Below are 27,031 nucleotides of genomic sequence, written 5' to 3'. Positions count from 1 at the left end.
AACACCTTGTTTTGTTCATCTGATTTGCAGACCCTGAAACCAGGATTGCAGATTAACAAAATTCTTCGATACATCAGTAAAATCATTTTTTCAATTTTTTTTGTTTTAGAATCCTGAAAAATTAAATAAAAAAACTGCACAGTGCAATTATTTGTGTTCAAAGACCAGGCATAATGGGCACTATGAACCCAGGGGCCATTCGCAATTGGTTTATTCAGCTGTTGATAGGCCCTGTGTGTAACCTCTGCTTTGTATGGCCAGAGACTATGCACAGTAGCAGTTTGCCACACAGTGGATTGGGTGCAAGGCCTAGCCAGAAACAGGGTTGGCCACACAGGGCATTTGACACAAGCCCTGTGGTCAGTCTCTAGCGGACAAATTCATCAACAGTAGAGGCTGGAGGCACCTGGTGCCATTGCCAACTGTAAATGCCGGAAAATGAAAATTACTAGGCACCCACAAAGGCCCTGCAACTGCACAGTAGCCATGCACATTGAGGATTGGTAGCATGGTGTGTTTGCTGCAAAGGCTGCTAGGTGCGCCTCTGGCTGAAGATCAGGCCCTGCCAATAACCTGCCCTGCTCATAGCCAAAGACAGTATGGAGCATGAGTTGGCATGATGCAATGAGCACAAGAACAGACTGCATGGAAGGACCTGACTGCACCATAGGGGAACTGCAGCCAGCCCACATTCAGTCTGTTTGGCTTAAAAACAGGCTGAGTTCAAGGCTTTCTATAAGCATTGTCAACTACACACACACATATACACACACACACTTAAATAAACTATACAGATTCTGATAGAAACTATGTGAACAATATCCAATTGAATGTAGGCTTTCTTTTTATGAGATCCTCATCGCCCATCTTGAATGAGAGAGGTAAGTCATAATGGCGGGCCTCAGGCATATGTGGGGGCGATACCTGGGGGAGGTGAGCTCCAACGGCATTTTGCTGTTGTTGTTTATTTTGTTAATTTTGCATGCTTGCCCACGAGGCGCGGTCAGTGCCCAAAGGCCACCGGGGGTAAGTGGGGTTGTCAGGGTGGCCAACAGGGGCCCACGTAGAGTCATTTAAGCTGTGGGCAAACTGTAAGCACCTACTTATCCTTATGGAGTGCTGTGCACCTGCCGAACGCCGACGCAGTCTGCTGCACCTAGAAGCATCTTTAGCCCACCCACCTATCGCAAGTTCAATGTATATGGTGTGAATTGTATTTATGGTTCTCTAGTTTTTCAGTCATCACATTTCATTTGTCTTTCATCTATGCATCTGTTTTGTCATATTTATTGCGGTGAGGGGGTCAGGTTTGGCCACAAATCTGGCTGCCACCTTGGCAGCTGAAACAAGAAGGCAAGCAAATTCCTGATACATTTGGTTTTAACCTTTGATCAACTAGGGGCAGAACTACTATGGATTGTGAGGCAGGATCAGGGACGTCCGCTACAGCGATTGTTCTTGGCTCTACGGGTACTTTATGGCACTATCCTGAGATTGTGGGGAGCTGGCCCTTGTGCTGGAGACCAGGATCAGGCCCAGTTGCCCAGCTCCATCTCCCAAAGGGCGCCAGGGGGTAGTTCTGGCATGGGCGATTTCGGGCTCAGCTAGCTAGCTGGCCGGTGGCTTCTCTCTCTGTGAGGGGAATGGGGGAGTTCGCCTTCTACAGTTTCTACATTTGTGGGAGTCTGGTGGGTAGCACTCGGCTAACTAGTCATTCAGTGCTGTAAGGACCAGTGGGGTGGCCAAACTTGACCATGTATATGTGGTTAGTTGATTTATGTATAGACTTTGCCCAAAACACTTTTTGTTTATGTAATTTTCACAGTGTTGATTGAACCAATGTTCTGTATACTAATATGTGTTTTGTAATAAATACAGCCCGAGAATTGTTTCTCAAAACGCAAACCTATGTGTCTTAGATGAATTTCTGTCAGTTCTTTGCCTTCCATTGGTGGCGGTGGGCCCCAGAGCTGGGGGGAGTGGGGCAGTGTCACAGACTTCTCTCATTTTGGAACCCGGGCCTAGGCACAGTCCCCTACCGGTATAAGTATGCTTTTTGTTTAGTAGGCTTCTGCCGTCTTATATTAAGCGGGAGACACTTAAACACTGGATCTGACTTTTATCACACTATAACCTGGGCAAAATAGGTTTATTGCCTAGACATCGTACAATTAAGTAAGATTCAACCTAGAGCATCCCACAAACATATGTATATGATCAGCAGCCTCCGAGCTGCAACGCGGACATAGAACAGTTTTCTCAATAAATGTGCTGCTATTTATTGTTGGACTATAATAATTTCTCCAGACTAAAAATAAATGTTGTCACTGAAATGTGGTCGTAGACAGCGCTGAGCATGCAAGTTAAAATAAACCATACAGTAATTACACGTAGGATCACAACGGAGACATTTTAAGTGTAACCATCATGATTCGCCAGGCAAAATTCAAACCAGACATTTACAAACACAACACAGATGCCTAAATCATTCACAATTCTTTTTTCGATAAATTAACTACCGGTTGATAGACTGAGATGAATGCAATTGAGACATAAACATGCTGAGGAGTACCAGAAAAAATATGACACTACAGGGGCCCCCAAACCTTCAGGGGGTCATTTATGGTCAAAGCCAATGAATACCAGTGAGATATGTGTGGCTCAGGGCCCCTCATCACAATCTACATGGGGGGAAGGGGTATTATTTAGCATTATGGCACTGGTTTCCCTCTGATGGCTATCCGAAGCCTCCTCCAGGAGGAACAATAAGCAATGTTTCCTATCAGTTCACCATTCCTGACTTGGTGACAGTGTCCTTCTTACACTAGGCTCACTGTTCCTACAAGTACAGTATTTGGAAAATCCATCATTCTTAACATTAGGCTTTTATGGATTGTTAACTGCACCCAAGAAGGAGGGAAGATGTTTACAGGAAGGTTCGGTTCATATAAAGAAGGTATCATAACTCCTTATATCGGCTCTCAAAGCTGTTGTTCTTTACTTTCATCAAGTCTTCTTATCAGCCAGGAAGTTGCATTTTCTCTTAGTAATCAAAAATGTTTGTTTTAGGCACTTAAACCCCTTAGTAGAGATATGACTCAAAAACATATGTTTCTACTGGACCTCTGGGAGCACAACTGAGCTTAATTTCTGGAGAAAAAAACATGCTGTTCTATGTCCTTGGTGGCTAGCCTGATACTCTATGCAAAAAATATATCACATATTTTTTTCTTTAAAAACAATCTCATCATTAGATAGCACAGAGAGACAAAAGGCATTTCTACTGCGTTTAAAATAGGAGCAATACGCACATTTGTTTATTTTGTCTCTTTCCTCTCACACGTAACCGAATTGTTAATTTTGTTTCACATATTCTACAACAAAATCGAGATCAACAGTCATATATTTATTTGCTTTGTAAAGTGCCCGCTTGTGCCGAAGGCCACTTCTTAGCATCGTTGCAGCCGTCTCCTATCGGGAAGCAGGAAAGATGTCTGTGATATGCCTGGAATCTCCATGGTTACTCAGGACTGACCTTCACCAGAGTTAACTTTTAGCATAAACAGAGGATGTCCCTTGCAAAGGAGGTGGCAGAATGGAGTAGGAAATAAGCATTTGCCATGCAACGGGTCTCCCGTTTGCTTGAGCTAGAGCAATTAGCATTGTAAACTTCTAACAGGACGTTTCTTGCCACATAAATTGAAAATTAAAAAAAAAAAAAATAGTTTCACATAACTGGACTTTTTTTGCCATAGAAACTGAAAAGTAAAAGTTTCACATAAGCAAGTTGACGGCCATCATCAGTGCAAAGCAGACATACAAAGGGAAATAAAAGTTCACTCGTAGTGAAATTTATCGGCAAAAGTGCAATTATCCATGTAACCGGCAACAGTGCAATTATCTACGTAACCGGCAAAAGTGCAACTAACTATATAACAGTGTTGATGTCATGCAAAGCGCTCGACTTCTGCCCAGCGAGATCGTGCTGCGAAAAAAGAGAAAAAGTAGTCCAGAAAATGGATGGAAAACGCGGAGCCTGGTATGTTTTCAGTACTTGGTTGCTGCACTCGAGGAGGGCTAAACACCGGAAAAGGCATGACTTATGCATGCCTTTCACTAATGAAAGCAAGCAGATTTTAAAAGACAAGCCCACGAGCCAATGAAAGAGACTGACGTGCCATGGGCGTGGCTTGAAGCCCAAAGAGAGATTACAATACAGGACGGAGCACTTTGCGCTCGCCCCTAGAAAGGATTTTATTGTTTTTTCTTGAAAAATGTCAGCTTTAGGTGGTTCTCCCTTCAGCTAGTTGTGTAGTTATGCCGCCAGCACTCGGACTGTTCTCCCTCTGTGCTTCTTGTGGTCCTTTCTTGACCACGTGGTCAGGTTTGATAAATCCCAGGTTATGATTTAGAATGTGGGACTGAAACAGAGCCTTTCAGTATCGAGGGCAGCTTTCAATATGTTGCAAATAATCCCTTAGGAAGGAGGTTTGGCCCAACGGTCAGAGCTGTTAACCTTGGAATTGGGGAACCAGGTTCAAGTCCCAGCCTCAGCGCAGCACCCTGTGATTCTGGGCAAATCCCTGAACCTACCCATGGCTTGAAAAACAAAAAACAAAAAAGCAAAGTATAATGTAATCTAGTTCTTGTTTAAAGAGTTAAGATGCCCTTGGGCCAAGCCTGAGCTGTGTAAAACTGCAAAAAAATAAGGCAGAAATCCCCACGGAACTCCCTTCCTTTCAATTTGAGTGGTGAAGAAACCCTAATGCTATTCAGAAAGCAACGGAAACACAGATTTCCCTTCACTTGTTGTAACTCCCTGTAATGATTAATCTGTAAACAGAACTGGGGAGAATGGTTCTTTATTAGGAGCACCCCACACGCCTCCAACACATCCCTGGTCAAGGCTCATCTGTCAAGAGTGGAACACACTCCACAGATTCATCAACATCTTGGATTGTTGATCAACATTCTATCCCAGCACACTACTCTAATACAGATACCACTCTGCCTTTCAATCTTTTCACCCTTGGAGGTTATTTTTTCTACGTACTGCTTTAGCTACTTTTCTTTTTTCCACCCCTTATATTCCTTCAACCCTTTCCAAATATTTTGCAATTTGATCTCCTCTGTCCTTTCTCTCTTCTTTTTGACAAACTCACCCATCCTCAACACCTGTTTATTCTACTTCCTCCTCCTCCAGCATCTTCCTCCATTTCTCACAGCTTTACATCTTTTCTCACTTCTCTACCGCACAGAATTGCTGACATTAACTTAATAATATTCTCTGTGCCAATCTAGCTCTTTGAGAACTAGCGAGATGTGCTCCAAGTAGCGGTAGGACATGCCTTTCTGATTCTGCAGTGTCCGTTATTTCACAGCTCTTTCTTGGGGGTTTCCACACAATGTTACAATAAATAAGACTTCATAAGACCAACGACCTGGTCAACGTGATGGGTTTTCTGCAGCAGTGATAACAAGCTTCTCAACATCATGAGTCAGAAATTGGCAAATGTAATGGCCACAACATTGATTTTAATTGAATTAAATTCCTAGAGTCGTTTCTGTTTAGGATTAAATGTTCCGTGGTGCTCAAGGCCAGGTAAATGGCAATCTAATTTCTGGGGGTAATTCAACTCTGAGGTTTATAGTTTTTAAGCTATTCAGTCAGAGACAGCTCTCCTTCATCCATAAGTGATCTCTTTATTCTACGTATCTGGCTGGCCAAACAGGTAATTAACTCTATACCGCCTGCATACACTTGGGTCTGAATTTAATACTGAGGGACAATCAAGAAGAAATTCTGGTACTGGTGCCTAAAAACATAATTTTTCAAAACGCAAAATATTTACAATAATATATTTTCTCAGATAAGCAGACATATTGAAACAGTGTTGACAATATCTATTTTCATAGTATTGTATTATTGTTTGATTAAGTCTAGTAAAGTCCAATACATGCTGTAGGTACCCTCTGCCAAACCTCCAACACTATCAATGGGGCCTGATTTTGAGTTTGTCACATTGAAGGTGCTACTTAGTGCAACTTATAGAGTCCAACACCCCAGGGTTCAGAATTGATTGGGTGTGAAATAGCACCTATTCCTAATTGCTTTGTTGAAGAACATGTGTGCTTTGGTGCTTAATGCACCAACATCTGCGTGTCTGAGTAAATAACGTATTGTTCTCCCCTTTGTTAAATTTCCCCAAAATCCTGTGGAACTTGTGAGGTATTTAACACAGCTGGTAATTACCGGGTGCAATAAATTCCACACAGCTCAGAATTCCGACCTAAGAGTAAACAAAAGCATCAACTAGAAAAGCACTGCCCCAAGCGCTTCCCTAAACTTAATGATTTTCACTTGACATAATGATACAGGTTCTTGCTCCCCAACAAAGCTGTTTCCCACTTAAATGCCTTTGATCCTAGTGAGACACAATCAGTAGCAGATGGAGTAAGAATTACAGACTCTGGGTGAACAACAGACTGAGATTCAATTTCAATCCGATTGGAACATTCTGCAATCACTGCATAGAAGATAATGAGGCAAGCCTAAAAAAGATGCAACTTCCATAAAAACCTATGCAGATAGTGCCACGATAGGATTATGAAAGCTAACTAGAAGGAAAAACTGTCTCGGGGTTCCAAAGTGGAAGAAGCATGTCATAACAAATGCCACTAGGGATGTGATCGACACCTGAGCATCATTCAAACTAAACTCCCAGTTAATTCACTACAGACACTGGAGGACGTAAAGTCCCCAAAGTCTGTCTGACAATCCCACAGTGGATCTCTTGATGTCACTTGTCTGCTGGAGCCCGGACCGAAACCAGAAAATTTCCATTGTTGTCAGATTAATATTACTTGTTTCATTCCCATTGAGTACTCTGTATGTAATAACGCTTCGGATAAATTAGCATATAATGTGGGCATTCCAGGATGATGATGTTTTAGAACCAGATGAATACGTTCAGCATCACTGTAACATTTTAAGAGAAGAGTTACAAGTTTCAGCCACATGGCCATATGGCACTAATTTGTACAGAGAGAAATTGTATGAATGCTAGGTTCATTTTACATGAATGTTAGCTCCTTGGTCCAACTCACGATTATGTAGCAAGAGTCGTGGTCAGCTGGAATTAAAATGTTATTTGATCTTTTTGTGCTACCACCTGCTTTTTTTGCATTACACAATAGGTTGACTTTAGGCTTCCAGATGTGTTGTGTTTTATTTTTAACAGATGGTTCAAGTGGCAATGGGAACTGCCTCTATGAGGAAAAAAAAGAGGGGACCGCTTGTACGAACTTTATACAATAACCACAGGAGCCACAGGTTTCACGAGCGGAAGTGTGGTGGGGAGCAGCCCAGCGCTGGACCTGATAATTGCCTAATATCAGTGGCAGAACCAAGAAAAATGATAGGAAAAAGTGTAACAGCATTTGTTTGTTTTGTTGCCTACTGTGTAATGCAGTGTCAAAAAGGACACACAAATTCTCATCAGGGTAGGAGCTGATTAGAACAATGAAAGGAAAATGGTTGAGCAGGTAGGACTGGGAGGACTCCAAATTAAATGAAAACGAGTATGGATGTGACCCCATGGTAGAGAGAGAATGGGCTTTAGAAATAGTGCACCAGTAGCGAATATAGGTAGGAGTGCTGGGACCTAGAGCGCAGACCTTGAAGGATGAACATGTGATAGAAGGAGATCCTCTGATCTAGCCGCTGTGACATCTTCACAACCCTTTCCAGGTGCAAACTGAGATTTGTTGAACGCAAGGGGATCTCTAGGCATGAAAGTGTGATACCCTGTCCAGAAAATCAGTTTGGAAAAGGGGAAATAAAGAAACCTTTCAGTTTCCTTCCCTACCTACCTCCACTGGATGAGTAGACATACGGTCTGCAGATCCTTTTTCCTTTCATCGGAACTGTGGCTGGCCTATAATGAACAGAGATGTGGGGAGGACAGTCTAAACATAAAGAGCCCTCACCGAAAGGACCTCTCACCAATATGTATGAACAACAATATGGTAAACCCATGTACAAATGCTTAAGAGTGTGTGGGACTCACCAATGAGGACTGAAAAAGTATTTTCCAGAGTGTGGCACTTTTGACATAGAGTGATTAGCTAATCTGGGGAAGCAAAGGAAAGTCCACACAACAAAACTGACGGTGAGCAGTGGCCATTCTTTATCCAGTGGCATGAGGAGGTGCATGAGCGTAGGCATGAATCCCACATCCAGAGTATGAAAGCTTCTCAGAAGCTGGAATACCAAATTAGAAACTTGAAGCATGGGGGGGGTCAAGATTTGAGCTCCAGCTGATCCACCTTCCCCTATCAGTTTCCCTACATCACTGACCCAGAGGACAAGGAGACAGATAAGTTATAAGAGAGGAAAATTTGCTGGACCTGTTGCCCATGCCAGTGGATGGGGCTGGTGCAAAAGCTATAGCTGCACTCAGAAATGGAGAAGTGCCTTTGAGACCACCCACAGCCAGAACACACAGTGGTAATGCAGAAGCGAGGGTTGCGATACAACTGGCTGGCAGTTAAGCAACCAGTTTGGAAACTGATTCTACTGCAGATGGATTAATCACACACATGTTCTGCTCAGGGGTGTAGGGGCTGGCAAGAGAAAAGTTCTACAATCACTCTTGAAAGCTTTAGACAATCAGCAGTGCACGTCTAAATGATCTACCCCTTCTTCCCATCAGAGAGATGCTAATAATGAGAGTCTCTCCTATTTTAACCTTCTCCCTTTGAAGGACCTCCCAACGGGGGGAGTAGAGTTGTGGGACACATTTCCTGCACCCTATCTGACTTAATGTGTGTAAAGAAACATTTCCCAAACATAAGGGGAAAGCCACCCACTTTTAAGAGGGATTACAGAGTGTGCTTGAACCATACAGACCCAACTGGGTGGATGCAAATAAAAATTGTGATTGATAGTTCCCAGTGAGGTGAGGGATGGATTAGTGGATAAATCGCTGTTTCCCACAGTGGACCCCTGAAATGATGGAGATTTGGATATGATAAAGGGTTCACTGTTGAATGTGATTCCATAGAAATGCCCCCAAAAACTGACTGGACACAATTTTCCACTAGTAAACAGAAGAAAGGTGAGGCTCCAGTCAATTATCTGGACAAACTTATGGATGTTTGGAAGTTATTCCCATGAAACTTCCTAGTGGAGATGGCTCAAGAAGCTGCTGGTGCTGCTTTCTTCAGGGCTTGTTCCTGAATGTTAAGAGTCATCTGACCACTATGTGTAACGTTGGTTCGAAATTGATGTCTTTGACATTGTGGAACACTGAGCAAGTGATTAAAGTAGGAGGAGGTGGTACCCAAAGAGGGGGAGGCGGAGGAGGTCAGAGAGGTGGGAGAATTGGAAGGGGAAATGAAAGAGGCAGAGGAGGCTTTAATGCCTGCAGATAAAAAGGGCTCTTAAGTCGACTGCATCATCAATGGTAAACACACCACTTGTCCTATTCTTGCTGATGCAAGTCACTCAGCCTTAAAAACCTCTGCATTCCATTTTTGCCTCTTTTGGGCTTGTCCGTTGAAGCAATCGGTATGTCTAATCAAAGAGGTACCCACCATGTTACGGACCCGTGTTCATATCTACAAGACCTATTAGTCCTAAAAATGTTGTCTTGCTTTGCTCCATTCTCAAACAAGTCATTTGTAAGCTGCCCTACTCTGTAACTGTTTCCCAGGAACATATCTTTTTGGGAGTACTGGAGGCAATGGATTTGGCCAAGCCTTTGCAAATAATGTGTTAGGAAAGATACCCCTGAACCCTTGTAGTGGTCTAGGGAAGGCAAAAATGCATTTGTAAAGATAAAGCAGGCGTTGTCCGCTACACCCACCTTAAAGCTCCCTCACTGTTTTAATATGTTACTTTGTATTGTTATGAATAAAGTGCAATTGTGCTTGGGGTGTTAGAACAAAGTTACAGGGATCAGAAAAAACATATAGGCCCTCATTTTGATACTGGCGGTAAAAAACACCTACCGCTGCGGCGACGGCTGCCAAAAGACTGTCGCCGGGGCTACCAGCCCTCTGCCGTGTTATGACCACAGCCAGATTTCCGCACGAAGGATGGCGGAAATCCATCTGTAGCCATGGCGGCGGATGGAGGTAAGGTGGCGCTGCTGCCACCAGCAGCGCCACGCCAGTAAACCGCGGCCGGCCATATTATGACCCATAATACGGCCTGGCAGTGTTCTGCTGGTGGTGGCTGCTGGTGGCAGCAGTGCCCCGTCCCGTCCTGTCTAATACCAGAGGACCCCCTGCACACAGGTAAGTCGGGTCTCCGACAGGGGAGAGGGTGGGGGATGTTGTGTTTGGGTGTGTGTGTGTATGTTTGTATGTGTGTAGATGCCGGTGTGTGTTGCGTGTTGGATGCGAGTGTGCATGTATGGAGGTGTGAGTGCGTGTCTGTTGTGTTTTGAGAATGCATGTGTGCGTGCATGTTTGAAAGTGTGTGCTGGTGTGTGTGAGTGGATGTATGCATGCATGGATGTTTGTGGGAAAAGGGTGTGTGTATGTGTGTGTGTCTAGGGGGGCGTGTATATAGGAGGACTGGGGGAGGTTTTGGAGAGGAAAGGGTGATGGGGGGATAACTGGAGAGTGAAGGGGAAGGGAGACCCTTATCAGTGACAGGGAAGGAAGGAATTACCTGTCACTGATAGTGCCTACCGCCATGGTTTTCGTGGTGGTAGGCGGGGTCATAATCCCACAGGCGGAACAGTGACGGCCGCCGGGCTGGAGATGTATGCCAAAAATAGAGCTTTATCTAAAACTGCTGATGTTGCCAAGTATGTTGTGAAACGGGTCTATTTTCTATACCAACGTTAAAGGCCGAGTCTCAATTGCAGGAGCAAGCTTCTGAAAGTGAAAAATAATCCTAGATTAAACAACAGTGTAAAAGAGACCATGAATGGCTATGGACAGACAGCGCTGAGAGTGTGGTTGCACCGAAATTCCAAACTGCCAACCTCACCAGGTTATATCATAAAGCAGCCCACATTTGTAGGGATGGCATGCTTCCTGCCACTGCAACCCTTCATTATGTGTCCTTCTCTTCTTCTATGACACAGCATTATTGCCATTCCTAAGCCACATGCCTGCCATTGAATGCTGGAAAAATGGTTAAGGCCACTCATGTTGCTCATCCTCCTCTTTCAGATCCTTTTGTTGACATACAGGTTGGATTTATACAATTACTCAAGTGTGAGAATTACTCTATGTACTTGTGGTGGTTTGCATGTTTTCAGGCTAGGTGGAGGAGTACCTGAGGAGATGCCATTACTGTTGCTCAGTGATTACTAAGACACTTTATCCCTAGGTTCGGGATACCAAGCCGAATTGGGGGTGATCAAGGAACACATTTTGTGTTTGTAGTTGTACAGGAAGTGTGTAAGGTGCAAGGAAAAGACAAGCACTCCCATTGTGTCTATCACTCAGAGTACGTGGGAAACTTGGAAAGGAATAATGGGACCCTGAAGAATGAGATAACTAAAATCAGTTTGGAAACAAAGTTAAGATGTCCCAATTCTTTTTCACTCAGATCAGTTTGGAAACTCAGTTAAAATGTCCCATTTCTTTTTCACTAGCCCTGTAGTCTTTGAGAGTGATCCCTTTCCAAAAGACTTAATTACACCTTATGAGATAGACTTGAGGCAACCCATGATGCCTCCTTCAAACCACCCTGTGTCCTCTGCAAAGTGGACAGCAGTTAAATGATAATGTTACATTATAATATTGCAGAAAGTGTATACAATGTGTCCAATGTTTCAGTTCTTGATACAACATTCCTTATAGGAGTGCTGCACTGATGCCTGCCATTTCCGCCAGCATTGCGATTGGGTATATGTCCAGGTGTCCTGGAGAAAGTCTGATCCACAGCCCGATGGCAAAGACCATATCAAATCCTGGTCTTAACAAGCACTGCTGTTAAACGTCGAAAGCCTAGGGACATGGATCTACTCTAGAGTCGACGGTGCTCCAACTGCTGCTACAAAGCTTAGGCCGGTGTCTGAAGTGTTTGCTGGCACTACCTCCAATGCAGCTTCTTCACTTTTTGGTGGGTTGAAGTCTGTGCGCCCACTTCCTCTATCTGCTCCACCACCATGTGAAGATGCACAAAAGCCTCTAATTATAACGTCCTCAGTCCCTTTGAGACATCTTCCTAATTCCGGATACTGGGATTCCTCTGAGGGTCTGTTACCTTCCTTGCCGCTTTGAGAATCTGACTGGTGGTGGGGTAAATCTTTGCTGCGAAAGGAGGATTTATTCAGACCGAACTGTTCTTTATCTCCCCTGGTATGAAATCGCCACCTACATGGAGTACAAGGGTAACTCCTATGTGCTACTGTGGGGAAAGTACAGGCAGGCCATTAACTCTTCCTCTTTCTGAATTTGCTTGCACAGACATGTCGATGTAGGAAATAGTATATCTTTGATTAGAGTGCCATGCAGTTTTAGTGACACCTGCCTGCAGCTTTTCCATCTCAGACAGACTGCCAGAGTGTGCCAGCATCTCTCCCTCTTCTTTTGCAGGCCTTGAAAATGTCAACAATCCCTTTAACCTAACCTGCCAGATGTGACTCATCTCGCAATGACAGGGCAAGGATTTATTTGTGAGCCCCGGGAGTATGTCTCCAGTATTTTTATTAGACAAAATAAATATGATTTAACTGTAGGTAGCATTCCTTTTGAGTTCCCTCCCTTTGAGTATCGCCTCTCCTTAAGGACTGTTGTTTATCAAACATCACCTCCAAGGAGGCCATCCTATTTCATTTTCAGATTGCAAGTTTATCTTTGGCTGCCTTTAGATTGGGCTGAGTCTTATTGCACAGGGCATATTGTTCCCAGCATGCAACACTTTGATGATCATCCTTTGGAGTGAAAGAGGGGTAGATGAGCCGTTTCCAGTACTCCTAGGTTTTTCTCCACTTTAATTCCTTGTATGAAATGACTGTGGCTATTGATGAAATAAGAAGGAACACAGACATTTTGAAAGATATGTCAAATTCCACCACAATAGCTGATAACAGGACACAGCTAGATGATCATGCCAGATGGAAATTAAAAAAAGAATGGCTTTACATTATCTCTTAGCGGTAAAGGGGTGGAGGTTCTGTGCAATTCCAGGGACTGAATGCTGCACTCACCTTCCAAACACTTCCCTTAGCATACATGAACATATAGATAACATTAAGAAGGGCGTGAAGAAGATACAAAGCGACTTTGACCCGAGTCATAAATGTATCTGTGAGAAGCTAGGGGAAGTTTTCGGTCCTTGGGGTGAAAATATATTTGAATCCATCGTTGGTATTATCCTGATTGTGTTTGTCACTTACATTGCTATTAGAATAATCCTGTACATATTCAGAGCTATTGCAAAAATTAAGACACTGCCAATACTTTACGCTTGCTTCTTCTCAGGAGAAATGGGGGATGTAATAACATGTCGAGACTCTGTTTATATTACGTTCATATATTTCTACGAAGTGCAATGTTAACAACTATATATAGTTATGAATGAATGTATTAACTAATAATCAAGTATAGATGTTGTCTTCTATTTCTTTGAAGCTTCCTGTGACATTGAATTGTTTGCATGACGTTTTAAAGCCTTAGCAGACGCAGAAACCATAGTGCTCAGTGTTATACTTTGCACATTTGCCAAAAGAATAGCCTCGATTCCAAACGGGCAAGAGAAGCGGGATTTTGTGAGAATAATGTGTCCAGGACTGTACAAATAAATACTACCTCCTCCACAAGGCCATTCCCTGCTTACTTGAGGAGAAAACAATAACACTAGCACATTAGCTGCGTTTTTCTGAGTAACATGTTTCTATCACATTCTGTCACATAGCCATTCTGCACTGACTGGTGTTAACAGAAACTGCATACAAACTAGGTTGCTTTTACATAAATGTTAGCTCTTAGCTCCAACTGATAGTTTTCTGGTGAAAGCTCTGGTCAGTTGAAGTGACAATGGACAATTGTCTTTGATCTTTTGCTTGCTGCCTGCTATTTTGCGTTAAAGGCTCTTTGGGCTTCGGGCTTCCCAATCAGTTGTTTTATTTTTAACAGCAGATTGGTCCCACGGGACCAAAGCCCGTTCCCTGCTGTCATCAACCTCCTTGCTGAGTTCCTCCACAACTGAGACTCTTCTAGATTCAGAACCCTGGGTGTGCAGGCGCGAATACTGGCTCCGTGCCATGTTATTTTTCTTAACAAATATCTACAGTTATTCTACTTCTATCCACACCTATACCATCTCTCATATGGTAAATTCCAAACAAAGATGAAAAGTAGCAACGTCCCTAGGATCTGCTTCTGCTATTTTAATAAAGTTGCATCCAAGAAGGCTTAAACTGGGGAAGGTTTAGACTTGCTGAGAATGTGAGTTTAATGATTGTAATCAATATTTTGTTGAAAACTGGCAGTGCAGGTGTGGGTTTTGCCTGGTGGATAGCTCCTAATTGTGTGAACTGCCCATGAAAAGTGTCATTCCTATAAAGCGTAAAATGAGTCTATCAAAAATATGTCCATAAATCACTCAATTGCTTGCTGGGTAGCCTTTGACTCAGCTCTCTTGGTTATTGCTTTAGGATAAAACTCCTAGTACATTTTTATAATCCTTCTTCAAAGTCAGAAGCAATGGCACATGTTTTGAGAAGGCACAATCTTGGTTTGAACAGCCTCTGGGTTAAACAGATAACGGAGAAGCCACCCATAGGGAAAAAGGCAGTAACAAATAATGTTCTCTATAATTCTGAACCAATATTGTGCAATAACGTCTGAATACTAGTTTCCCAACTTTAAAACTGGGGTCTTACTTTGGCTTCCAGGGGCATTCCTGATTTATTTTTGTGTTGTTTTTTTTTTTTACTTTCAACTGTGGCATGATCATACTTGAACTGTTTCTTATGACTTATCTGACAAGGAGCTACTTTTTAGGTTGAGCACGCAATTGTTTTTCAACCAGTTGCAAGTATTCTGTGGGTTTTTAATCATGCCCATCACATTCACTCATTCATGGGCTTGCCTTTCAAAAATCCACTGATGTCATTGGTAAATGCTTTATGTTTCTCCAGCCTTGGGATGGTTTTATTACCGCCTTGCAGACTGACCCTTTTACATGGATTAGTGCACAATTGACAACATACTTCAGCGTGGGCAAACTATTTTTTTCTTTTGTCTCTACCCTTCCTACTCCATGGCCACCATGGCACTCACAGTGCTCACAGAACAGCGCAAACTCCATCAGCAGTATTGAAGCACTGGTCACATTGTTCACACTGTTACCTAATCAGAGTCATTTATTTTAGCTCTCCCCTTCACAGTCCATAGCTTTCACAAAAAACACTTGTAATTGATAAATGTTTTAAGTAAAAACACAGAAATCCTCAAAGAGACTTTCTGAACACAGTGGGAGAGCCGATACTACAATATTCACTGCACTTGGGAAACTCGTACCATAATGCTTTGCAGGCCATTACGTTTAGAAAACATTTTTGCTCATAACTCAGCCTGTGCTGGTCCTAGGACAATGGGACCATCACCAAAATGTTCACGACAATGTGCTCTTTCTGTCTACATCATCGCTGGGTCCCCACACTTGATTAATGGGGAACCCAAAATAATAACTCCCACCTTTCAGTGTCTAGTTACACGATCTCATGGCTGGAACTTTTGTTTTACAGCTAGGAATAGTTTGTGTTTAAAGGCCTTGTTTTTAATATCATTGCAGTAGGGCTGTTAGCTCAAACAATGTGTAAAGCACTATTCTGTCTAGGGGGTAAATATATGGTTACGTTGCATTATTCTCTACCATTTTATTTTCATATGGTTATGCTCTCTGGGGGCTAAATATATAGGTTACATGACCATGTTTTTTACAAATGCTATTTTCATTGGGGTGTTCTATAGAGGTTGTTCTAAGCATTACTGTCAACATATCAAAATATTACAATATTCACAGCATGGAAACTCACCCCATAATGCTTTGCAGGGCATTACTTTTATAAAACATGTTTGCTCATAACTCAGCCCGTGGTGGTCCTAGGACAATGGGACCACCTCCAAAACACTCACCACCATGTGTTCTTTCTGTCTACATTATCTCTGGGTCCCCCCACTAGATTAGTGGGGACCCCAAAATTATAACCACTCCCATCATTCAGTGTCTTTTTAAGCACTCTCATGGTTGTAACTTTTGTTTTACAGCTGGAACTAGTTTGTGTTTTAAAACCTTGTTTGTAATTTCATTGCAGTAGGCCTGCTAGCTCTAAAAATGTTTAACATTATATGCCCTCTATGAGCTAAATATATGGTTACACTGCATTACTTTCTGGCATTTTCTTTTCATGTGGTTATGTCTTTTAGGAGCTAACTATATGGTTCCATGAACATGTTTCCTATAAATGCTATTTTCATTGTGGTCTCCTCTAGGGGCTATTCTGCACATTACAGTCTAATGCCAAAAGTTTATTTCTGATAAAGGTTTTTATTGGGTTTATATGATAATTGTATATTGTTAGAAATGGGGTCTTTGGTTGGCAGTCAGGTTACCGCCTATCCAAGCAAGGACCCTCAATCTAGTCACGGTAAGTCACACACAATCCAAATTATCCTGTGCCCACCCTCTGGTAGCTTGACACTGAGCAGTCAGGCTTAACTTAGAAGGCAATTTGTAAAGTATTTGTGCAATAAATCATACAATACCACCATATAGCACCACACAAATACACCACACAGTGTTTAGAAAAATATATAATATTTATCTGGATAAATACAGGTAAAATCGATTAAAGATGCAAAAAGTAAATGTAGACATATCACTGAAAAGTGATATAAAGGCCCTCATTCCAACCCTGGCGGTCTATGACCGCCAGGGTGCAGGATGCCGGAAGCACCGCCAACAGGCTGGCGGTGCTTCACATGGCATTCTGGTCTCCCAGCCGGGTCCGGCGGTTTCCCGCCGGATTTCCCCCGGCTGGGGGAATCCTGCCATGGGGATTCCGACCCCCTTCCCGCCAGCCTGTTTCTGGCGGTTTTCACCGCCAGAAACAGGATGGCGGGAACGGGTGTTGTGGGGCCCCTGGGGGCCCCTGCACTGCCCATGCCACTGGCATGGGCAGTGCAGGGGCCCCCTAACAGGGCCCCAGCAGGATTTTCACTGTCTGCTTTGCAGACAGTGAAAATCGTGATGGGTGCAACTGCACCCGTCGCACACCTGCAACACCGCCGGCTCCATTCGGAGCCGGCTTCAATGTTGCAGGGGCTTTCCCGTTGGGCCGGCCGGCGCTCTTTTGGAGGGAGCCCGCTGGCCCAGCGGGAAAGTAGGAATGGCTGCTGCGGTCTTTTGACCGCAGTGCGGTCTTTCGGCGGCCAGATTTTGGCAGGCGGCGACAGCCGCCCGCCAAAATCAGAATGAGGGCCAAAGTGTCTTAAGTCTTATAAAAGCATCAAAGTCTCTTTCAAGCACAAAGTACCTGGTTTGCATGAAAAATCTCTGCAAAGAACCGCAGAGGAGGAGATGCGTGGCAACAAAGGAGTGTGCGTCGATTTCTCGGGCCGCACACGGTGATGTGTCGTTTAGTTTTCACGCAGGACCGATGTCCGTAGATTTCCGGCGCTCGGACGTGGATCTTCCACGGGTTGCGGGGTTTTCAGATGCTCCGGGGATGATGCGTGGATTTCCGGCGCTGCCAGGACGAAGTCACAGGAGCTGTGTCGCTCAGGTAGGCGTTGCATCAAATTTTCTACCGCCTGGCAGGCGCTGCATCGTTCATGTTCGGCGTGTGGTGAAATTTTCACCACAATGCAGGCTGTGCATTGTTTCTGGCAGGCTGTGAGTCGGATTTCGCCGCACAAGGAGTCCTTCTTGTAGAGATGAAGTCTTTTTGGTCCTGAGACTTCAGGGAACAGGAGCCAAGCTCTATCCAAGCCTTTGGAGAGCACTTCTTCACCACAGCCAGAGAGCAGCAAGGCAGCAGGACAACAGCAAGGCAGGCGTCCTTCACAGAAAGCAGACAAGTGAGTCCTTTGAGCAGCCAGGCAGGTCTTCTTGGCAGGATGCAGGTTCTGGTTCAGGTTCTCTTCTCCAGGAAGTGTCTGAGTTGGTAGGGGCAGAGTCCCTGTTTTTATACCCAAATGTGCCTTTGAAGTGAGGGAGACTTCAAAGAGTGGCTTAGAAGTGGACCAGGTCCCATTTCAGTTCAATCCTGTCTGCCAGGGTCCCAGTACGGTGTATGACAGTCCTTTGTGTGAGAGCAGGCCCTCCACCCTCCCAGCTCAGGAAGACCCATTCAAAATGCAGATGTATGCATATGAGGCTGAGTATCCTGAGGTTGGGGTGTGTTTGAGTGAATGCACAAGGAGCTGTCAACTAAACCCAGCCAGAAATGGATTGTAAGGCACAAAAAGATTTAAGTGCAGAGAAATGGTCACTTTCTAAATGTGGCATTTCTAAAATAGTAATATTAAGTCCAACTTCACTGGTCAGCAGGATTGTGTATCACCATTCTGGCCATACTAAATATGACCTTCCTACTCCTTTCAAATCAGCAGCAACCACTCAAACAATGTTAGCCTATAAAGGAAGCATGCCTCACAGCAGTGTAAAAACTAATTTAGGAGTTTTACACTACCAGGACATCTAAACTACACAGGTACATGTCCTGCCTTTTACCTACACACCACCCTACCCTAGCGGTTACCCAGGGCACACCTTATGGGTGACCTATAGGTAGAAAAAGGGGAGTTTTAGGCTTGGCAAGTACTTTTAAATGCCAAGTCGAATTGACAGTGAAACTGCACACACAGGCTTTGCAATGGCAGGCCTGAGACAAGGTTAATGGGCTACTTAAGTGGGTGGCACAATCAGTGCTGCAGGCCCACTAGTAGCTTTTAATCTACCGGCCCTGGGCACATATAGTGCACTCTACTAGGGACTTATAAGTAAATTAAATAGCCCAATTGGGTATGATCCAATGTTACTATGTTTAAAGGGAGAGAGCACATGCAGTTTAGCACTGGTTAGCAGTGGTAAAGTGTGCAGAGTCTAAAAACCAGCACAAACAGTATCTCAAAAGTGGAGGGAGGCAGGCAAAAAGTTAGGGGTGACCACCCTAAGGCTGTCAGGTCTAACATATATGTGGTATTAATATCGCCTTATTGACGTTATGACCATGATTCAGACCAACTATGACTGTTTGAACACACTTGATATGTTTGGGTCACCAGTCTAGTCCTTCGTGGCTGTCCTATGCCTTTTTTGGGAATTGTGTTAGCCAGCCAGCATCTCTGATGGTGGGGTGGTAAAAGTGGTATTCTATTGGAATTAGCGTGGCAGGTTTCAATTAGGATGCTAAATGGCAACATTTTCATTTTTGGCTGCAGATAGAGGAAGAAGGTAAATGGAAGTGCTTTAGTAATACGCAGGTCCACTGGAATTATGTGGCAGGAAAAGACAAAATTATGAGGCAGGGTTGACCAAATTTATGTGTCAAGAAAAGCCCAGTTATGAACTTACAACGCCAATAGCTCTAACTCAAGCAAAGTGAGGCCTATTGCATTGCAAACTCTTGTTGAAAGTATTAATGCCTCTAGACTTGTCACAATCCCATTGCTAAATCAATTACATTTTTAAAATAGGAATAATTGAAGATTAACACCAGAGAAGATATTAGAACATCCAAAATTATATGTCTATGTTCTTTCACATACAATGCAATCTAAAGAATGTGGTACTTTTGCACATTCAATTACTTTACTGAAACAAAGCGCAAGGATCATCCCATCCAGGTGGTAACTGGGATTCATTCAGTAAATTATGAAAGTTGCAAATCAGAATATCAAGCACAAATACAATACTAGCAAAATATTGTAGCCTAAATATCGACCACCAAAATATTACACATTGGCGGCTGCCACAGTGTAGTTATAGTAAGGTTAGGGTTTCCATAGGAAATGTATTTTTTGTTTTGCTAAGAACTCTGGAGCCATTTGATGAATCTTCACAAAATGTTCCCCCAAAAAGTTCATCCACTTCAGCTCCTTTCTAGAAAGTTTCAGGGTGATCTGTCGGGGGGGGCAAGAAAAGTGGTCAGACCCAAAACGTGTTTTCCCCATGCAAATTACCACAGGAACTTTAGAAAATTCTATAGCCAAAACAGTTTAACAGAATTACACCAAATTTGTCAGAAAGCTAGATTTTCACCCAGAAAGTGTGCTTTTGTGATGTGGTGAAAACCTATTCAGTTGTTTGAGAGAAACTAAGCTTCAAAATGTATAGATGTCTAGTGCTGCAGTACTACCAAGAGAATACAGAGGGAGTACCAAGGGAAACAAGCATTTGCAATGCCATGGGTCTCGCGTTTGCTCAAGTTAGAGCTATTAGCATTGCAAATTCCTAACTGAACTTTTCTTACCACATAAATTGAAAATGAAAAGTGAAACAGTTGACATAAGTGAGCCGATTCAAAGCGCCATGGCCGCCAAGAGCATGAGAGCAAAGGAGAGACACAAAAGGAAAAAAGTTTGCTTGCAGTCAAATGTATCTGCAAAAGTGCAGCTATCCATGTAACAGGGACGATTGCCAAGATAGTAACAAAACTGCCCCAAGGAGGGGCAAACATAAAGTGCTTACCGATGATAACAAAGGATTTTTGAAAGGCAAGCCCATGAACAAGTGATAGAGATGGGCGTGCAGTGGGCGTGGTTAAAAGCCCACAGATTGATTACAACAGGCCAGAGCGCTTGCGCGTTTGACCTAAAAATGACAAATGAAACATTCTAAATGACTGGTCCAGGGGACTGGGACAGTCCCATGAGACCAAGTGCTATAATTGGCTTAAAACTGGATGACTCACTAAAAGCTCAAGACAGACTCGAACCAGACGCCCAGCTCTGGCTCAGCTCGAGATCCTCTGCAAACCTGAAGCCTGAACGAGCTGAGCTTTCATGTGGCTTCTCCCTTCTGCCTCCCATGACTCTGTTCCCGCTCTTGCAGCATTCTACCACCGCCTTCCCTGTGGCAAGCAGTTCAGAGGGCATTTCCTTAAGCACTCTGAACGGCGTGTCCTTACACAGATGCTCTGATAGACGCCAGCCTCTGCTTTAGTGTCTGCGCCCTGTTCTCCTCTGCTAACGGAGGTTTTCCTGTGCAGTTGGGAGGGTCAAGCACATGGGCCAGCAGTAGAGAATGAAAGTTTCACAGGTCACACATGTTCATGCAGCTCATTCTTTACATGACATTGGCAGCTTCCAGGGCCCCAGTAGCACTGTGGCTTTTTGAACCAGTGAAAGTGTGCAGACATGCGGTCTGTGGGTAAAGAGCAGACAGCAAGTGTACCTGCTCTTGCTTCAGGCCATTGGTAATAGTAGTTGTAACTGACATGTAAGTGAATGTTTCCCATGGCCAACTGAGCTGTTTCACACCTGTGACTCCTATGATGATTCTCGATGGGCTGCTTTGTTTTGCTGATCTTCCTAATTGATGTCGCCTAAATGTTGAGCGGCTCTAAATAGTTTTGTAAAGCAAAGGAAGGTAATGGCATTGGCATAAAATAAAGTGCACTGTCTTCCCTTACATTTCACATTGTGATTTTGTTATAGAATTAATGGTTACATATCTAGTATTAAACTGATTTAACATGAGATATGTATTTATTGAATATTGTGTACTAATATTGCTCATGATGGAAGTTAAGCCAAACAATGGCCTTTGATACTCAATGGGGAAATGAAGGCAAAACCCTGGCCTCGAATCCAGCCTCCTCACTTGACTAAACTTTGTGATCCTATTCAAATATTTCACTTTCTTTGAGTGGCCAATCTGAAAGCACCTTGGAGTAAATTAGTTCAGGATATGCACTATGAAAATAAGCCATTTATATATGGTTTAATAGGCAATAATTGTGTTACAAATATTCTTACTTTGGCTACACTCCAGACAACATGACAAACCTATTTTTTTGTTGAGAGATGGAAATGACATTATTGGGGTTTTTGTGAATGCTTCTGTATTTAGAAACAATTACTGTCAGTACATGGCTCTCAAAATGGCACACTAGTAAAGAAATAATATTGTTTAACTCTGAAAAGCATCATATTTTTACATAACGAATATTGCCTGGTTTATATGCAAAATCTTGTTATGGCTTGGCCCATGCTGGGGCTCTCAGAGTCGGACAAACCCCTGGAAGAGATGTGACTTGTCTCATTCTGTTCATTTGCTGGCTCACCCACCTCTAGATTGGATGGCTGCAACATGAAGCGAAATGTTGCACCTGCCTTTTTAGGATTCGGGAACTCGGTCCCCATTTCCTGAAAATTAAAATAAAACCACATATAAGGGGACTGGGTAGGGTTACCCTGGCCTACTGGCCCTTCTGGTGAGGGCTAGAGGGCACGGCTAGACGGACACTCCCTGGGTTCAAAGTGCAAAAAAGTTGTTTTCAGTTGTCGCAGACACACTGTACTCTTGGGGTATTCAGCGTGGCCCCGTTAAAATTTGCAGGGAGTACTGTGAAATTAATGCAAGGTAGCTGCGGGACAAAAAAAAGACTAAAAAAGTTGGGTGGGTGTTTGTTGGTATTCCTCTGCCATCTGTTGGGCATTGGGTGCACGGCCCCTACCAGAGACCATGTCCGGCACCCAACCCCATGCCACGTATGACGAGGGTTGGCCATCCACATTGGGTTAGGTACCCCACACCAACCGCAGCCAAAGGTCGTGCACAGGAGGAGGTTTGGGATAGATAAGCATGGTAGTAACTGAAATAAACAAATGTGTGAGTGATGTTAAACTTAGGTATGTAATACCTTACTTTACATTATTAAATAGAACATTAGAAATTCACAGGAAAAAAACCACAAAGGTTAAAGTGGCGCTACAGTTAAGAGAAAATGTGTCCTACAAATACCGTTTTAAACTTAAAAAACACTGCAATTCAGCAGTTGTAGTTAATTGAAGTAAACTGTGCTTAATCAGTAAACAAAAGAGTGCGGATGGCCGAAGTTGAGCTGAGAAGCCGGCGGTCGGTGCAATTAAACATTGGAGCCCAGAATACCGAGGGAGGGAGTCTTAGATCTCCCTCATGCTTCTTAAATCCACCACCAAACGCTTCCAGACACTTTATTTCATTCTTGTGGGTTTCTGCTTTCTCCCTTTATGACGGTTTTTCCATCTTTCTCTTCCTCTGCCTTTTAGATGTGTGTGTGTCGCCCCCTCCCCATAACTGGTTGGGGCCAGGTCTGTTACTTTGAGGGCACTCATTTCAACCAGCCATGAGTTAGTGATAAATAACAAATTGAGCCCATGTCTTGTAGAAAAATGATTTCTCTCAGGTTGGCATTTGACTGAAGAACATGTGTTAACTCCTAATGCTCAACTGTGCTATGAGGTGCCGAATAATGAGAGTCACACAGGGGACTAATTATGTTGGCCCCTTGTTTCTTCACCTAATCAGAGGATTGAGATGATGTAACAACCCTCAATGGATACTTCAAGGTTATTGTGCAAGCCAATAACGGCCATGATGGAGTAAAATAAGGGCAGCAAGTGTTTCCTTGAAGTGAGAGGAATCAAATATGTTAAGCCAGAGCTTTAAATGGGCAGGTACAGTCCGGTCCTGAGAACCTGCCCTTCTTTCATTTGGAAGGGAGGGTACTTGCACCAGCACTGCTGCAATACATTTAATGGGAGAGTACCAGCACTTCCAAGGAGTAAACACGTATTCTAAATAGTGAGTACCTGCACTTCTATATTTACATTTCAGGCACTGTGTTAACCAAAGCAGCAGACATAATGAGACGAAATTGGGATCCGTGACTTTCAGTGCTTAATTTGTGCTTGTTGTTCCTGGTGCTGAGCACCGGCACTTATTTTTGAGCACCGGCGCTTATTATTCTGCCTCAAGCATTTGCTGCGAGCAAAAGACACATATGGGAAAGACGGAGGAAGAAAAATACGAAAACGCGTCAGAAAGGTAGAAAGCAGAAAGCTGCAAGAGTGAGCTGAAGGGGCAGGAGTGGCTTTAAATGGATTGAAAAGGCCCGAGAAAGCTTCAGGATTACGCTGCCTCAGTATTCCGTGCTCGCGCGTTAAGTGCAACAGCCTCGAGTTTCAGAGGAGGGCTTTATTTTATTTACAAATTAAGCACTGGTGACTTTACAACATTTACAATAGTCCCATTGACTAATTTAAGTGAATATCAAAAAAAAAACATATAAAGAAAATATCGGTGCATGAAAAATTATTTGTACAAACATATTTGTCTCTCCGTTAAAAAGGGATGCGCTTTCAGGGTGTAGCGTGCTAGCTTTTCTGTTATTTGTCCGCCCAGCATCAGGTCATCAGCTGTCACTGGTAAAAAGTGCTTTTGTGTTCTGCCTCCCATCACCTCACCCAAAGCTGGTTAATATTAGTCATATTTAAAGGGATGGATCAGAATGTAGAGCGTAGAGGTAGCTCGAGTTTCTTGAATAACTGACACACTATTAAGTACTTGCTCACCAAGATTGCTGTCAATAGACTTCCAATGTCCACCTAGGCCACTACAACGATCTACCAAACCATAAAATGTGACAAGAGGCAATCCCCGTTTTAACAAGTGCATCTCGGTTTTCCTCATTTACAACAGGAGTAGAGCCATCAGGAACACAAAAGGATGATGGACGGAGTGCTGAACAATGCAAACACTCACACCCAGTCACAGATCTGGGTTTAATCCATTGTTCTTTTGCTCACCATGCCACCCCAGTTTGGACCCAGCCATATGCAAATCAGCCATCAGGACCATGACCAAGACACATATTTATATACTATTTCATACAACTTGGAGGTCTTTACATTGTAGCCTCTGGTTGCACCCACTTTATACTGAAAGTGGGGAACAGACCCATTGGTGCAGGGAGGGCAGTGTAATGTCCCAAAAGGAGACAGACCAGATCGTCGCCTGATTACCGATAGTTTTTTTCCGAGTACCCGATAAGGGCTGAAAGCAACCTTTAACTGCGGCCACTGTTAAGCCAGGAATAGATCTGTGCAAGAGGCTTGGAGGAGATGGAATGATGGTGGAAGGGGAGCCCAGACTTACTACAGAGCAGAAGGCGGCGAGAGGGTCAGACAAGCAGAGTAGTATGTTAGAATGAAGTGTATGGTCCCGGTTTACACTATAAAAACCACTGGACCCAACAATGAAAGTCACCCGCTCCAAATAACACATGGCAGATATTTTCTCCGGGAGAGGGATGAGAGATGGACGACAGGCGAGCAGTAGACACCAACTCTAATCAGAAGCTGTAAAAGTGTCACCCATTCAGGGTTTTCATGTAACAGTATTTTGCAGGGGAGAAGACAAACGTGAACTAATTCATTAAGGAGCCGCTCTTGTCTCAGCCTGTCATCCTTACTTTGATTAAATACACCAAGGTTTAATAAATAAAACCTGTCTCGAGGTTGCTAAAATACCACTGCACCCTTTGAGGGATGAGAGATGCGCAATGGCATGTTTGGGTTCACTTTCTTATTGATAACAAAGAGTATGTCTGGTGGTGGGGGGGCGGAGTGAATTGGCCGGTTACATTACCGCACCACCGAACTTCTCAAGCATTTTTAAAGGCAATTTTAATGATAAGCATTGTGATGAACTGAACTAAACGGGAGATGGCTAAATTCATGTTGTGAATTCTTAAGAGTACAAAACAGACTGCTGTGCTTACCGGGTCAAAATTCCCAGCAAATCACCCCCTTACTTTCCCACAAAAATAGAATATCAGTCAGTTGCGATGATTTTCACTAGTCATGTCCCTTTACATATCTCTTATATTTACGAAGGTGTTGTGAACGGGGGAGTGAAGTTTACACAATGCCAGGCAACATATTTCATTGAACAAGGCTGGTCCACCCATCCTTCCAAGTGCTGGTCAGTTACAAAAAAATGCACCTGACATAAAGACCCAAAAGTCTTCAAAGGGGCCCCACGCTGAGAATCAAAGGCTTTTGTTTTCTTTGACCAGCAGCCCCTGCCCCCAGGCACTGGGAGCGCAGGAGCCCCCGCCGTGCGCGTGCCAACAGGGGGCTGGCTGTCAAAATAAGAACCTGCCTCGGTGACCCTGGACGAAACTTTACTCCTGCCTGCGTCCCGGGCAAGCACTGCAAAGGGCGGAGAGGGGCTTCTGCAGAGGGGCTTCTGCAAGCGCGGCATGCTGCTGCGAGAGAAGGATGTGGGACACGGCCGCCTGCCACTGCTGCATCCAGGGTGGGTTGGAGATGTCACAGATAGGTAACAACAGAATCACAGAGACCTACCTGCTGCGGGAGCTCGGTCCGGCGCCCTCTGCCGCTGCTCCGGAGCAGGACAGAAGGAAGGAGGCAGCGCCCTCTCGCTGCCCAGCGTCCGCTCACCACAGCCCGGCAGGGCTGGAGGAGGAGGCTTGTATTCGCATTCCGCTGATCCCGGGGAAAAGCCGCTGCATCCCCGACTGGCTGCACAGAGGACAGGGCTGGCAGTGCCTGCTCGCTCGCGCTCTCTGGCACACACCGGCCGCGTGCTCCCCAGCTCACCTCCGATCCTCAGCGCGAGCCGCCTCCGCCGCGAGACGCGACGCTGAGCTGTGCAGCGAGTGAGAGCTGCCGCAGTGCTAAGGCTGAGCCCGCTCCGCCTGCACATGACACGCAGCGGAGAGGCTGTGGCAGCGCACGAGACCTGCGGGATGCGCTCCTTTCTGCCCGGTCCCGCACAGGGAGCTCACGAGCGGCAACTTTATTACTCTAACCCCGTGAAGGACTTTACTGTGTCAGTTGTGACGCTCTAGTTTCGCCGCAAGACGAACACAGGTGGTGGTACTGTTTTGAGGAACAGCACATAAGAGATACCTTAGTTCATGTGGTCGATAGCACTCGCGGACGGCTATTAGAGCGAGTCTGCAAATATCGATGCCGTAGTGCAGTAAAACAGTACAACAACAAAACACTGAGAGAAATGATAACAAAAATAATTTCA

General features: G+C 44.1%; 1 protein-coding gene across 2 annotated transcripts in view; it reads right to left on the bottom strand.

The window, feature by feature from the left end:
* Positions 1–26,831, bottom strand: part of ENOX1 (ecto-NOX disulfide-thiol exchanger 1) — a 2,146,160-nt gene extending 2,119,329 nt beyond the window's left edge. The window contains exon 1 of one of the 2 annotated variants that reach the window (XM_069205418.1): positions 26,338–26,831. The gene's annotated coding sequence lies outside the window, so the exon portion shown is untranslated. The remainder of the gene's footprint in view (positions 1–26,337) is intronic. The other variant, XM_069205419.1, reaches the window with a different exon arrangement.
* Between the last annotated feature and the right edge of the window lie 200 nt (positions 26,832–27,031).

The sequence above is a fragment of the Pleurodeles waltl genome, chromosome 8 (assembly GCF_031143425.1).
Source record: "Pleurodeles waltl isolate 20211129_DDA chromosome 8, aPleWal1.hap1.20221129, whole genome shotgun sequence".
NCBI lineage: Eukaryota > Metazoa > Chordata > Amphibia > Caudata > Salamandridae > Pleurodeles > Pleurodeles waltl.
This window is presented reverse-complemented; position numbering and strand designations above follow the sequence as displayed.